At 36.1% G+C, this 15,340-nt stretch overlaps 1 long non-coding RNA gene across 4 annotated transcripts in view; it reads right to left on the bottom strand.

The window, feature by feature from the left end:
• The window catches only part of LOC102165070 (uncharacterized), a 93,915-nt gene that overhangs the window by 2,241 nt on the left and 76,334 nt on the right, over window positions 1-15,340 (bottom strand). Inside the window, exons 3-5 of one of the 4 annotated variants that reach the window (XR_014815889.1) lie at window positions 4,057-4,152; window positions 2,120-2,212; window positions 1,041-1,823 (exon numbers count right to left, since the gene is read on the bottom strand). This is a non-coding gene — a long non-coding RNA (uncharacterized LOC102165070). The remainder of the gene's footprint in view (window positions 1-1,040; window positions 1,824-2,119; window positions 2,213-4,056; window positions 4,153-15,340) is intronic. The other 3 variants (XR_014815888.1, XR_014815890.1, XR_014815891.1) reach the window with 3 other exon arrangements.

Genomic DNA, 15,340 nt, shown 5'->3' with positions numbered 1-15,340 from the left:
TATTTGCTTTCACAAGGGCTTTAGAATTATTTATTAAATCCATGTTTTAAAAAGAAGAGGGAGCAGAAGGTATTCATATAAAATATGAATTTTACAAAATAAAAACTAAATTATTTACAAAATAAAAATGAACTGTACTTGGAGTTGGATTACTTTGATGCAGAATCCAGCCCTGCACCTTAATAGCGTATGTCCTTGGACAAGCCATTTAACCTGTCTAAGCTTAAGGATATGAGCCAAAAGAGATTTAACAGCCTAATAGGGTGTTCGGCCCCAGAGAACAGTGAACTTAAATAAAAATCTCCCTAGGAAGATGATTTATACTCTGCATTCCTTTCCTCAAATAGTGGTTAGAATTTTGAAGCTCTGGATCCTGAAGCTATTGAAGAGGTAGAACCAGGATCAGAGACAGAGGTTTCTTTCCCCTCATTTCTGGAGGTTTGCTTAGGGCACAGCTGTGTTGGGATCCCCCAGTTTTCTCAAAGGGCCAGGTGGGCCTGGGGGGCTCATGGCTCATGGGCTGCCCTGCTCTGGCTGAAGCAGGTGGCCTTTTTCTCAATGTTAAGTACAAATAAGAACTCTTATTGCACAGTTTCAAGACAAACACAGCAATATTTCATTAATGTGAACCCCTAGAGTAGCCCCAGTAGTGGATTGTCAGGACTTGAGAGTTTGGGGTAGAACAATCACAGAGTTCCAAGAAGGCAGTTGGAGCCCTTCTGCTACTGGCCAGAAACTGAGATGTGGTGCCCAATGGACCCAGGGAGGGCTTCTTGGTGGTCACAGAAATGTCCTTCTGGCTAGTTCTGTGGCAGCTGTTCTGTGATGCTGCTGTCTGAACTATGGACACAAGGCTCAAGTCTTTTAATTTTCCTTAGAAATTCTGATATGTACTGCTTCGATGGTTTATAAGGTAAAATGCTAGTGTACTCGGAGGGAAAATAAGCCAGCCAAAGATTTTCCTGTCCTAGTTGAAAAGTAGCATAAACCCAGTGGGAAGATTAGGCTCATTACAGAAGACTTTGGAACCCTGGAGTCACCTGTGATAGGCCAGTCCTTTGAAGTTATAAACTCTGTTTGACAGCAGTTAGTAGAGATGCAAACAGGTCCACCTTCTCCCTGGGGGATATAGTAGATAGACCTTTTCAACCAAGAACAGAAGAGTTCCTAAAATTTTACTTCATGGAGTGACAACCACTCATCTTGAAGGACAGACATAGCCATTCAAAAAGACATCAAAATCTCTCCAGGCCCAAGGGATTGAGGCCAAAAATATCTTCAGGGCATCTTAGAAAAATGCAGAAAAATATCAGAGGAAAATAGTTAATGGTTTTGAAGACAATGTTCAGGAAAACATACAGCTGCTTGCCCAAAAGGTATTAATGGTAGGATAAAGGAACAAGAAGGCAAGCCTATCTATGTAAAGCTGAAGGAACAGAAAGAAACGCTTGAAAATTTTAACACACAAGGTTGTAAATGATAAAAAGAACTGATTAAATTATGACTGAATCTGTGTGAAAATCACTCACCTGCTCTCTTTATGGAGGATTATACAGTAATACAACAGGAAATTAGAAAAAAAGGAGTGAATCACAAAGTGGAGACTGAGATTATAGGTCAGATGTTAATTTGAGTAAAGTCACTGATGATGTTAAGAGCTATCTTTAGAAACTTGAAAAAGAAAAACAAGGAATATTCTTAAAATTACGTGAAGAAAGTCAAATAGACAAATTACTTACCATTCAAATCAATCCAACATCCTCACCCAGGAGTTCCCACTGTGGTGTGGTGGGTTAAGAATCTGACTGTAGTGGCTCCAGTCACTGTGAAGGTGCAGGTTAAAGATCTGGTGTTGCCACAGCTGCAGTGTAGGTTGCAGCTGAGGCTCCGAGTCTGTCCCTGGCAGGGGAACTTGCATATGCTGTGGGTGCAGCCATTAAAAAAAAAAAAGGTTCCCCACCCAACCAGAGAAATATGGTGAAAATTCATAATTTTAAAATACGGTTCAAAGGTTTCAGTTAAAACCCCAGACACTTCCCAAACTATATCCAGAACATGAAATGCAATTAACATGTATAACATAATTACAAGGAGAAAATCAATGGAGAAGGGAATTTACCTCTTAGAAATCTTGGAGAAACTTCCCAGCATGTATGAAAACATCAGTCTCACACAGCAACATTTCATTCCTTACAGGAAGATGACCAAATACCTGGAGGAAAAAAAATTGGAAAGTATCATTTCCTTTAATCAAAACTGGATCAGCTCCTGTGAAAAAATAGCTCAATAAAATTGGTTGGCAGTTCTGTTGACCAAAATAAAGCTCAAAGATCTAAGGGGAAAAAAATCTTCACAGCAGGCAAAAATTGGCTGAATTTGAATTGTAAATCCAGCCTTTTCGAGGGAGAGCCCCTGTAGCAGCTATTCTGCACCTGGTCCTGGGCAGCAGCGCAACAGGATCAGGACATCTCTGCATCCTTAGGCTGCATGGAAACCGGAAGGTTGGGCTATGAGGACCCCTGGATGGAAGGCAAACTGCAGGTTTGATTCTGGTTTACAATAGGCACTCCCTCCCCACAGGCAACGGCCACAGGCACAGCAGGGTAACAAATGTGTTTTCTCTCTTTAAATTCATTCTAATTGATGCCCTTTTAGTTTAGTTACTTAATTGATACTACATTTGCACTCACTGAAGTTTTACATAATTATTTTAAGACAGTGTTTACAGAACATAAATGGTTTTAATATAATTCTTAATCATAAAATATTCCCAGTTCATTGGACCCTCTAGAATTAAATCTCACATGGATTTCATTTTAATTTAATTGACTCACTATTATTTAAACACAATTGAAGTTTGGCATGCCCTATAGAGATAAATGAAACATGAAAAAACATGCTAGAAGCTGTGACAAGAAATCTCTACAAGTAACCTCACATTTATTTCAGTAAAGGTTAATTAGGTTTAAAAACAAAACAAAAAAAATCAAATCAACTATCACATTCCTTGTTAACTTATTCATATTTTTGTTCATTTAGCCCTAAATTCATAAATTAGTTTTGTGGAGTTGACATTTGGTAAGCATCTGTTTGGTTTTTTTAAATTTTGTTACAATGTTTCTAACAGTGTATTTTAAATATTTCTAAGTTATTTACAGTCAAAATAAATTTTCCTTATGTAGCTTCTAGTTTTAATTTTCACTTGGAAACAATCTCTTTTAAGATTTTTAAAAATTATACTCTTTGGTATTTCTATAATTTCAAATTCGTACATTTAAAACTAGATCCCACTCTGTTTTACATAAGAATTTGAAATCTAGCACCCTTATCCCTGAACCACCTACCAGTTTTCAAATAAGATTCATAATTTATGTTTTCTAACTATTTGAAATGTTGCTTTCATCAGTTATTAAATGCCCATGTGTTTTCAGCTCTATTCCAGTCCTTCGTAACAGTGATCACCAGGACTTTAAAAACAAGGATATAGAGTCTCCTAGGTTTTACTTTTTTTTTTTTTCCCTAATTTTTCTTGGGCGTTTAATCCTTCAGTTGAATCTAGTAGCATTTGGTCCATTTCTCCACCACACTCCAAAATGCAAAATTTATAGATTAATTTAAGACAATTAGCCTTATCCTAATGTCTTCATATCTAAGAAAAAACATACTTTTATACCTATGTATGCTCTCATCCATATATTAGAGTTCTGCACCCTTGTATTGCATCTTTATATTTAGGCTTATTTGTAGGCATTTTAACTTGTCATAATTATGAGTATATGATGCTTAAGATCTTAATCTTCGATCTCTTCCTCCTGTGTCTACCTCTTTCTTTAATTATGCACTGAGTAAAAGACCTTAGGAAGGAAATATCATGGGAAGATAAACCAAAACTATGCAGAATATTCTTGCCTTTTATTTGCAAAATCACAAGCCCTAGAGCACAGTGAGAATTTAGAGAATGAAGAAACCATCTTGAAGGAAAAGATGAGGAAAGTAGGATATCCCCTCCCCCACCCACTGCCACACACAAACACAAAACACATGTACACACCTTACCTAGACTGTGCTAGAATCTGAGAAGAAAAACATGAGGGGGGCTGGATCCTCTACTATCCATGTTTTTCCAGCCTTATTTGAGACCCTAGAAAATTTCTGTAGGAAAAAGCATAGGGATCTAATGAACTGTGATGAATGAGACAATGTCTGTCACAAAAGATAAGCAGAAAAGCAGAGTCCCCACCCTGACTGACATTCTTGCCACTATGTGGCATACATCACCCCCTCCAAAAGCCATATAATCTTGTCTTCCAGAAAAATCATTAAACTCCCCAAACACAGTCACAGAAAAGCCACTTTCTTCTACGGTACATTTCCTCATTTCAGCATAATTTTTCTGTCATTTTGTGGAGATTGGAAAGTTCTTCCTTGATTTTGCCTTTTCAGCTGAGAAATAATAAATTCATATCATTTCCTGTTATTTTTAGAGAATCCTGAATGTTATTCAAAATTTAGAGAAATATGCTTTCTCTTGGACCTTTCACCTGATTTAGTTAATATTTCACTAAATTTGGGGTGTATGTTTCACAGTTTAAGACATAGTTTTGGTTGCTTCCAAGATTTGATTTTTATTTTTTTTTTTTTTGCTTTTATTCAGTTTTAATGTCAAATATAACTCACATACACACAAGTAAATAAACCATAAGCAAACAGTTACCTATAAATCACAAATTATCCCCTCTCTTACAGCACAGTGGCCAACAGAAATATCAGCAATACCCCCAAAAGCCACATTTCCCCCTTGCTTTGCAGAACCAAGACACTTGGACACATGAGATTTCATTTTATGGATATGAATCATAAATGAGAACAATATCCTATTCTTTTTTCATTTCTTCATTTAAAGCATTAACATACCATTGAAATACAATAAAATGTACCTCTTAAGTGAACAGTTCTGTGAGCACTGATAAATGCATACTCATACAGTCTTGCAGTCACCACCACAATCAAGATATAGCAGTTTCATCACCACCTCCCAAAGTAACCTCTTTCCCTTGATGTCAGTCTTTCCTCACTCCTCACACCTCTTCCCTATTCCACTAGGAGGGTGATTTCAAGAATGTCATAGAAATGGAAGCAAACAGTATTACAGCCTTTGAAATCTGACTTCTTTCACAGAGTATAGTGCATTTTGGTTTACCTCTTTTGTTGCGTGTGTCAGTTCTTCATCTTTTTTTCTTGCTAAGTATAGGTGCACCACAGTTTGTTTCTCTTCACCAGTGGGATGATATTTGGGTTGTTTCCAGCCTTGATGGTAAGTAATAAAGCTGCTATTCACATGTGCCTACAGGTTTTTGTGTGAACATAGGTTTTCATTTCACTTGAATAATTCCAAGTTGGATTGCTGGGTTCATAAGTTAAGTAAATGTTTTCCTTTATGAGAAACTGCCAGATTGTTCTCCAAAGTAGCTGTTCCATTTTTCATTGTACCATCAGTGTATGAAAGTTCCAGTTATTCAGCATCCTTGCAAGTGCTTGGAGTTGTTACTTTATTTAAAAACCATTCTAATATGCATGTGGTGATTTATCCATATGGTTCAATTTGCCAAGTGAGTAATGTTGCTGAGCATCTTGTCATATGCTTCTCTGCCTCCTCTATGTCTTCTATGGTGAAATATTTGTTCTAATATTCTGCATAATTTTCTGTTTTTGTCGTTTGTTTTCTTGTGTTAAGCATTGTTTATATATTGTTTGTATACAAGTGCTTTATCAGATGTGTAATTTGCAAGTATTTTCTGCAATTCATATGGCTTTGGTTTTCAATTTCTTAACAGTGTCTTTGACAGAGACTGTTAATATATATGACTGGACTTTCAAAGTTAAAAATATATACTACATGCATATACATATATACATATACACACACATATATATATAGTACACAGGCAGTATATGTGAGACATCTTTGCTTGACTAAAATTTACTCTTGATAGAAATACCAAAGAGGAATTTTTTTTAATTCTTAGATTGTTTCCAAGTAAAAAACTAAAACTAAGAAGCCATATAAGGAAATTTTATTTTGACTGTATGTAACTCAGAAATGTTCAAAGTACAAAGCATATAAAAAAGCAATATAACAAGAATTTAAAAAAAGAAACAGGAGTTCCCATTGTGGCTCAGTGAAAACAAACCTGACTAGTACCCATGAGGATGCAGGTCCCATCCCTGGCCTTGCTCAGTTGGTTAAGGATCCAGCATGGCTGTGAGCTGTGGTGCAAGTCACAGACATGGCTCAGATCTGGAATTGCTGTGGCTGTGGCATAAGTAGGCAGCTATAGCTCCAATTCTTCCCCTAGCCTGGAACTTCCACATGCTGAGAATGTGGCCCTAAAAAGACTTAATTAATTAACTGACTGATTAAACAGATGCCAAGAAAGAAAATGTCAACTCTCCAAAATTGATCTATGAATTTAGGGCTAAATGAATAGAAATATGAATAAGTTAACATGGGTTGTAATAGTTGACTTCATTTTTTGTTTTGTTTTGTGATTTATTTTCAAAACCAGTCAACATTCATTGACATAAATGTGAGATTACTTGTAAATATTTCTTGTCACACCTTATAGCATATAAAAATGCTTTTTTCATATTATAATTATTTTCATCAGGTCATGCCAAACTTCAATTATGTTTTAAATAATAGTGAACCAATTAAATTAAAATGCATAGAATGAACTGGGAATATTTTATGGTTAAGAATTATATTAAAACTGTTTATATTTTGAAAACACTACTTTAAAATAAGTTGTTATTTCTGTGTTTTTGTCTAGAAACATTTGGACTAGGTTTACATTTAGGTCTATCACCTATTTTGAATTAATATTGTATATGTTGAAAAGTGTAGCGTTTAGAAGAATGGCTATCATACTCATCAGCATGTAAGTATTTGTAAGTACTAAATTGTAACTACTTTATTAATACAGAATATATTACATACTTAATATATATTATATACCTAACATGTAACTATAAAAAGTATATTATATATTAAATATATGATAACTCAAATATTATATGAGTGCATATACAGGTAATCACCATATAAGTATACAACCACATTCTTTCTTCTATTTCTCTAGTTTCCAAAAAGAACTTGGCACTTTTCAATTTGAGAATAGCTGACTTAATTGGCATTCTTTACTTTAGAATCAGAATTTCAGAGAACCTAATACTCTTCCTTATCTATATAGAGTAATGAAAATAACAAAAGCAACAGCCACAACAAAACATTGCATTTCCTTTTTTCAAAGATCAAAATCACATTTTCATTCTATGTTTTAAATGAAATGGTTTATTCTAGGAAAGAAAGTACATATTTATGTTTCAATATAGGCCTTCCCTCATGATCCTGGTAAATCAAGGCTTTGTGCTTCTCTGATTTAAAATAAACATCTCCTACCTATTTCCACAGAACATATTGTTTATAAAAACCTTTATAAATGGCATTAGTATAATTAATATATATATTATAGTATATATAGAATGTTTATCACAGACGTAATTTCATTCTATACAATAGAATAGGCGAAACATTAGAGAACAAAATAGCACCAGCAAGTCTAATTACTTGCTTGTGATTATTTGAGGAGATATTTAATTTTCGCGCTTTATTTCATTGTTTCAAACATATAAACTTCAGAGCTGGTAACTTATAAACTAGTCTATTAATCAGATTCCTATTGGTTACAGGTGACAGAAACTCTAATACTAACTTAGGTAAGATGTGGATTATATTGGCTCCCTGATCAAACTATAGGCCTTGGGGCAAACACAACCAGAACCAGAACCATGAGAACCATGGAGGGGAGAGCGGTTAAGAAGGGGAATTCTCTGATTTTCTCCCTTCCTCCATTTCTCATTTTTTCTTCTCTTGCCCTGCTTATTTCATTCTCTCATACTACTTAATAAGGCTAGAATCATTGTCCCCAGCAGATTCCAGGCTATCTCCTCTCTAGGTTCACAGCACAACATAAAAGGAGCCAATTCCCATAATTCTAATTTAAATTCACCAGAAGACCTTTGATTATTTTGCTTGGTTCCTTGTGGGTTCGCTCCCTGGCCTCACTCAGTGGGTTGGGGATCTGGCATTGCCATGAGCTGTGGTGTAGGTCACAGACACGACTCAGATCTGGCGTTGCTGGTGGCTACAGCTCTGATTCAACCCCTAGCCTAGGAACTTCCATGTGCCGCGGGTGCAGCCCTAAAAAGGACAAAAGAAAAAAAAAACAAAAACAAAAACTACTAAGATTAGCTTGTTCTGGAAAAGGAACACACTGGGAAAGAACGATAGGTAAAAGGAGGATCAGGACTTGAACAAAAGCCATAGGATATATAACTTCCGGGGGAGCAAAAAAAAGGCGAAGCAATTAGTTTGAACTTGACACTGGCAGTTTGGGCACCTTGCAAGATACCAGGAAGGCCATTGTTGGATGCCATGCCCAGCAATGCCATGGTTGCTTAAGAGCTTGGGTTTACCCAAGTCTGCTGCCACACTCTGCTGATAAACCCACCCATCTAAATGCACAGCACTGGATGACAATGCCTTCTCATCAACCTCCTGCAATATGTGAACCTGGAGCAAACCATCACTGATAAAGATAGACTTTGGGAATGAGGGAGATAAGTACAGACAAGAATCATCCTCATTCTCTAACTACTTCTTTTATCTCCTACGCAAAAATGTCAAATGTTAATTATAAGTTACATAGACAACACACATCATCAAGATTTGGATCTTTGTAATGAAAGCCATAGCTCATGCTACTTCCAAAACTATCAAAATTTTTAAATCTGGCTCTGACTTTTTTCCTAAAAATTTTTTGTTAATAGAAACAAAAGAAATAGAAAAACACACAGGGCATAAATTAATTATAACAATAGACAACATTTGCTGCATACTCACTCGGAGCCATGTTACATGGATTATTTCATTCAAAGCTCACAACAGTAAAGTGGGATTAGTACTACTAAGTACCTGGATTTTCCAGCTGAGGAAATGAAATCTTAGAAAGGTTAGATAACCTGCCCTGAATTTGGACCTGATAGCCTTACCCCCAAGTCCTATGTTAAGGAGCACAGATGCTGCCCCTTTCAAATTAGTGCTGCCCCAAAGTCTAAGGAACAAGACTACTTTCCCAATAAAAGCAAAACACTCTCTAGGAAAGTACACTACTTACTATGATTCACCAACAATGACCTTAGGAGCCAATAGTTCAAGAGAAGAAAATTCTCTTTAATTTTTTTTATGGCTTATGAAACTTAAAATTAGCAGAGGAAATAGGGTCATTTCTTCTTTTTAATATTAATTCATCTGCAATGTGAATATCTGAGAGATGCCGAAATTGTGCCACATTAGCATAGAACATAATTCAAGGATTATTTTCCAGCACCTAATTTCAGTTAGCAAAAACCCCCTCTTTATCAGGGCTTTTCAACCTATTCTACAGTATGAGGGATGTACAGAATCTTCATTTAGAATGCATAATAGCTGCAGAAATGTTTTCAGTAGCCACCTAAGTAAAAACTCTGAATAACTCACAGCAGTTTTTAACCTCCAAGTAGAATTGAACCTTAAACATTTTTTTTCTATTTACATTTTCTATGGAAAAAAATAGAATGTCAGCACCAATTTTGCATTAGCTAAAGTACAAAAATAAAAGGATCAAAAAAGCACAAATATTATAAAACATGAAATGATAAATGAATTTATTCCATTTACTGGGTTTATTTACATTACATTTTAAATATATTTGACTTGGTGGTTATAATTCCAAGTACATATCTTTTGGCAAGTATATGCTGAAAAGCATTTTTACATGATTTCTATTCTGCTAGGCTTGGAAAATTTCTCTTGTGCTCTCCTGCTCTTCAGAGGTTATTTATCATTATCTTGGGTAATTGAGTCTATAGTTCTTTCATAAATTAATATGTTTTTTCTCATTTATGTATATATTAATTTTTTAATTGCTGATGTATGAATCAATTATTCTTCAAAAGGTAAAATTAATCACATAACTTCATGGTTTTAACTTTTTGGTAAATAACTCATAATCCCCTTTATCCCCTAAGCCTCTGTTCACTTTCTTTTTTTTTTTTGTCTTTTTGCCATTTCTTGGGCCACTCCTGTGGCATATGGAGGTTCCCAGGCTAGAGGTCCAGTCGGAGCTGTACCCGCCAGCCTACACCAGAGCCACAGCAACATGGGATCCAAGCCTCTGTCTGGACCCACACCACAGCTCATGGCAACACCGGATCCTTAACCCACTGAGCAAGGCCAGGGATCGAACCCACAACCTCATGGTTCCTAGTCAGATTCGTTAACCACTGAGCCACGACAGGAACTCCTCTGTTCACTTTCTTGAGATTTCACTCTCTTTAATAAACCGTCAGGTCATAGTATGTTAACCCTCATAGGTGATGATTGATATAATACAAGTTTCTGGAGAGTTAAAGGAAAGACTCTATTGTTGGGAATTTCAACCTGTGCAAAGTCTGGGATGGATAACTTCTTGTAGTGCCAGTAACTCAAATTGTGTTCTGGGTTCTAAAAAGAGAAAAAAAAAAAAAAAATGGAAAAGTAGAATTATTAAAGTAAAAAACCTGTTCTGTGCTATTTTTTTTTTTAAAGAATCATTAACTCCTTGCTTATATTCTTAAAAATAAATCCAACAATATTAAATAGGTACCTGTAAGGAATTTGTCTTCCTACTAGAAATGCAAACTAAAAACTAAAATAGTGTCTTGCTCTCAGGAAAGACCTAGAAGAAAGCACACAGCGGTCATTACAATGGTATTCTGCGTTCCAAATGAGGTGTGTGCACATGGAACAGTAAAGGCACAACTAGTAGAGGACAGAATCTTGAGGGAGGGGCAGAATGAGAAAAGTTGTGAGAGACTTCAGAAAAGGGAAAAATATTAAAAATGGATTTTAAAGAGTAAAGAGAAAATGTATGGTGACAAGGACTTCTGGTGTCCAGAAAGTATCAGGTGTCATAGGTCAGAAAGGCATGATGCATGGCAAATGAGTGAGATTGTGAGTGATTCAGAATAGCAAGGGATGCAGTTGAACTTGAAGGGTTAGAGAACAAATTATGAAATTAATTAAGTTCCATGAAAAGCATCTACTATCACCCTCTAATTAATGATGCACTGCTTCTCTGGAGAATCCCAACTAAAACAATTGGGAAACTACCAAAAAGTTAAAACCATGAAGTGACATGATCAATTTTACCTTTTAAAGAATAAGTCTGGCAATGGTGAGTGGAATTTCATTCTTTAGTTAATTTTCAAAAGGTGGGCATGTGTGTGTGTGTGTGTGTTTGTTAGGCATCGTGATGGCATTAAAATTTTAAACAAAAGATAAAATAAACACAACCCTTATCCCCATGGAGACAGTCAAAGCAGTGATAAGATACATTTATTAAAAGGAGATTAAATAAGTGATTATTGGAAAATCCCATCAAGAAATAATGAAAGTAGAAAGGACAGTAGTTATGACATGGACTGAGGAGATATCATTGGCAAGACCTGGCAAAACCAATGAATGTGTGGAGAGATGGTTTAAGAGAGAAAAATAACTTGAAGATGATGCCCAGGTTTCTGCTTTGGGAACAGCAGAGAAATAGCATTTAGAATGGAAGACAAAGCAATTCATATAAAAGGGTTAAACTTTACTGTATACAAATCTAGTCCCTTTGCATAAATTATTCATTTAATTCATAGTGCGATCCTACAGTGTAGGCATTATTATCTTCATGACTCCTTGAGGATAAGGAAACTAAATGTGGGGAAGTTTACCACCTCTAAACTGACATATTTTACAAGTAGCAGAACTGTGTTCAAATTCAGATAGGGCTGAAGCCAACTCATATCCTTTCACAGGCTGCCTCTCACTTGGTTCTCAGATGACTGAGTAAACAGAAAGATGCAAATTTAGAAGTTCCTTCAAAAAATGCAATTTTTTTTTTTTTTTACAGTACTATCCCTTCATTTAGACTTTTTTCCCCTTTTTTTCTTTTTTGGCTGCACCCACAGCACGTAGAAGTTCTCTGGCCAGAGATCAAACTCACACGACAGCAGCAACCCAACCTACAGCAGTGCTGACACCAGTTCCTTAACCCACTAAGCCACCAGGGAACTCCTAGACTTTTAAACAAAAAGTCTATAGATCACCATGAGCATAGTTTTTCTGTTTGATTCTCTGGTATGTGAGTTTAGCATGATTAATTAACAATCTTTTGAAAGCCATAAGTCTGATTGACTAATTTATTGAACTAGACAGTTTTACTTTTTTTTTTTTTTTTTTTGCTTTATTGGACCATACCTGCGGTATATGTAAGTTCACAGGCTAGGGCTCAAATCGGAGCTATAGCTGCCGGCCTATACCACAGCCACAGCAACTCCAGATCTGAGCTGTGTTTGTGACCCACACCACAACTCAGAGCAATGCCAGATCCTTAACCCACTGAGCGAGACCAGGGATCAAACCCGCCACCTCATGGATCCTAGTCAGATTCAATAACTGCTGAGCCATGAAAGGAACTCCTAGAGGCTTGCTTTTAATAAACTACTTGTAAACTGTTTGTCAAAGAGTTTCTTTGTACTCTTTCAGCCATGGCAAATGATACCCCTTAGATTTACTCACTGATGATATTCATGTATTTGGTTCTGATTTATAAATGATAATCCTATGCCAGGTGCAATAACTTAGGTATATTTAACATAAGTGTACTCTCACTACAGTTTTAAGTAATATCTTTAGGCTAAAAAGATAGTCTGTGCCACTTTTTCAAAAATGCAAAAAAAGTTCCTCAATGATATCCAACATTAATGTAGCACTGATGTGTCTGACACCATTGCAAGCACTTCATAGATATTAGCTTGTTCTTTTTTTTTTTTTTTTTTTTTTTTGGTGTGTGTGTGTACATATGTATTTATTCCATCTGCTAATTTGTTAGTCTGTCCATAATACAGATTTCAGAAGAAATTAAAAAGGCCTGTTGGGGACAGGGAGCATAATCATCTGAGCTAAGATCACCCATAGAAAGATTAGGGGCAGCTCCTGCAAGCTGAAAGGGTCTGTACAAATTATCTCTTTTCATCTAAGTTACTTAAAACTCATTGCTCTTTACATGGATTTTCTAACAATGGCAACAACAAAATAGCCAAACAGCTCCTGTATGCATTAAGCCACTTCTCTTCTTTTCTTTTCTTTTCTTTGAATGCACAGAAAAGTAGTTTATTAGGTTGCAAAGCTTTTGTAGCAACTCAATATCATTACGTTATTGTATCTATTTCTGACATTGTCTCTAATCTTGTACAACAACTGAAATGACCCTTAGTTGGGTGTATGCTATTTACCTAAATGCCATCCTGGCTAATGCATTTTTTTTAATGATTTTTATTCTTTCCATTATAGTTGGTTTACCATGTAGCTCATTCACTCTTGACAATGGACTTATGAAACAGATACTATTATTATCATTGTTGCCACTTTACAGATAGGGAAACCATGGCATTAGGTAATTTCAAGGTCATGGGGCTAGAAAGCAAGAAAGACGGAAGGAGGACCCACAGAGTTCAGAGTCGTGGCCTAACTACTGCACTATACTGCCTCTTACATAATGGGTCTTCATCTTTCAACCCCTAGTCTTCCATTTTCAGAACCAGTTGCATTTCTTCTGAGGGAATATTGAGAAGCAATATTGATGGAATTCTGAATCCTATCTAGAATTCTGAGTCCCTACAGTCTCTGCAGGACAGACTTGGAGGAGCCCTATGTCACATGGATCTCATTTTCTTTCCCTGCCACATAAATCCAAGAATTGAAACTTTGAGTGGACTTCATGGCCCACAATCCAGTAAAGATAATCTAGTAAAGTCAGGGGAGTTCCCGTCGTGGCGCAGTGGTTAGCGAATCCGACCAGGAACCATGAGGTTGAGGGTTCGGTCCCTGCCCTTGCTCAGTGGGTTGACGATCCGGCGTTGCCGTGAGCTGTGGTGTGGGTTGCGGACGCGGCTAGGATCCAGTGTTGCTGTGGCTCTGGCGTAGGCTGGCGGCTACAGCTCCGATTCTACCCCTAGCCTGGGAACCTCTATATGCCGTAGGAGCGGCCCAGAGAAATAGCAAAAAGACAAAAAAAAAAAAAAAAAAAAAAAAAAAGAAAAAGATAATCTAGTAAAGTCATGACGAAATTCCCTCCCTCTACATACCGACAGGGCCAGAGCAGACAAAACCAAATGTGACTGTGGCAGAGAAGAGAACGGTAACAGGGCTGAAAGTACATGTCACAGGAACCAGAGTCCCTGTTGTTAATTTAACTGCCAAATTATTAATATTGACTCTGTGCTTTTTGTTGCAAGCATCAGTTACTGGAAAGCACCTAAGTTGTGAATTTAGAGAAGCTTGGGGTTGAGGCATGGCCCTGCCATCTGCTCAGTGAGCGAACCCACAGAGCACATGTATCCTCCTAGAGACTCTGTCTTCTCATTTGTAAAAAAGAGGTTGAAATAATTTCATAATGTCGTTTGAGATAACAAATGGACGAAAGATATAAACCATAAAAGCACTACTCAAAGATTAGATATTATCATTATGGCTAAGCAACCAGAGTTTATTATGCTCAGTTGCTATGCATGTTATCCAATTGGCTCTGCCATTCTGATTATGGACTACTGGGTCAGAACACTTTTCTCTGTGGAACAGGCCATATTGCATTAGTATTTATATGCATAGGAAATACTTTGTAAGTGTATATTTATACATATAAAATGTTTTCATTCTGCTTTCTGAAATACTACTTTTAGATGATTTGGCAACTTTATCATATAATTCTCCTTAGTATCTTAACCCTTTTGACAAAACTTAATGATATCTTTTTCTGCAAGATGTAATAAATATGGGGATGCTGGAAAAATGGAAATACAGCACAAAAAGAAATATTTTTGGCGCGAAATTCTCACAAATATCTTGTTCATAACAAAATTGTTTAAATCACTTGATATTGATTATTATGGATCATAAGTGTAGGTATTCTGGGAAAACCTATACATTTAAAACTTCTTTCCTAAATTACTTTATAGAAATTATATTAATTACTGAATTTTACATAAGGAAATAACAGTGAGGAAAAGAATTCATGTACAAATGTTTGTCAGAAGAACATCTAAATTTTAAAAAAATAGATTTATACAGGTTTTATACTAGAAATTGAGTCCCTAATTCAGCAAGAAATGCTTTTTGTTTTAAGAAAGAAGGAAATTGTTGCAATTACAAATTTCA

The sequence above is a fragment of the Sus scrofa genome, chromosome 9 (assembly GCF_054392235.1).
Source record: "Sus scrofa isolate SSC_HxYL_T2T_F1_AM1 chromosome 9, Sscrofa_HxYL_maternal_Yorkshire_Landrace_v2.0, whole genome shotgun sequence".
Taxonomy (NCBI): Eukaryota; Metazoa; Chordata; class Mammalia; order Artiodactyla; family Suidae; genus Sus; species Sus scrofa.
Note: the sequence above shows the minus strand (reverse complement) of the source record. Positions and strands in the feature narration are given on the sequence as shown.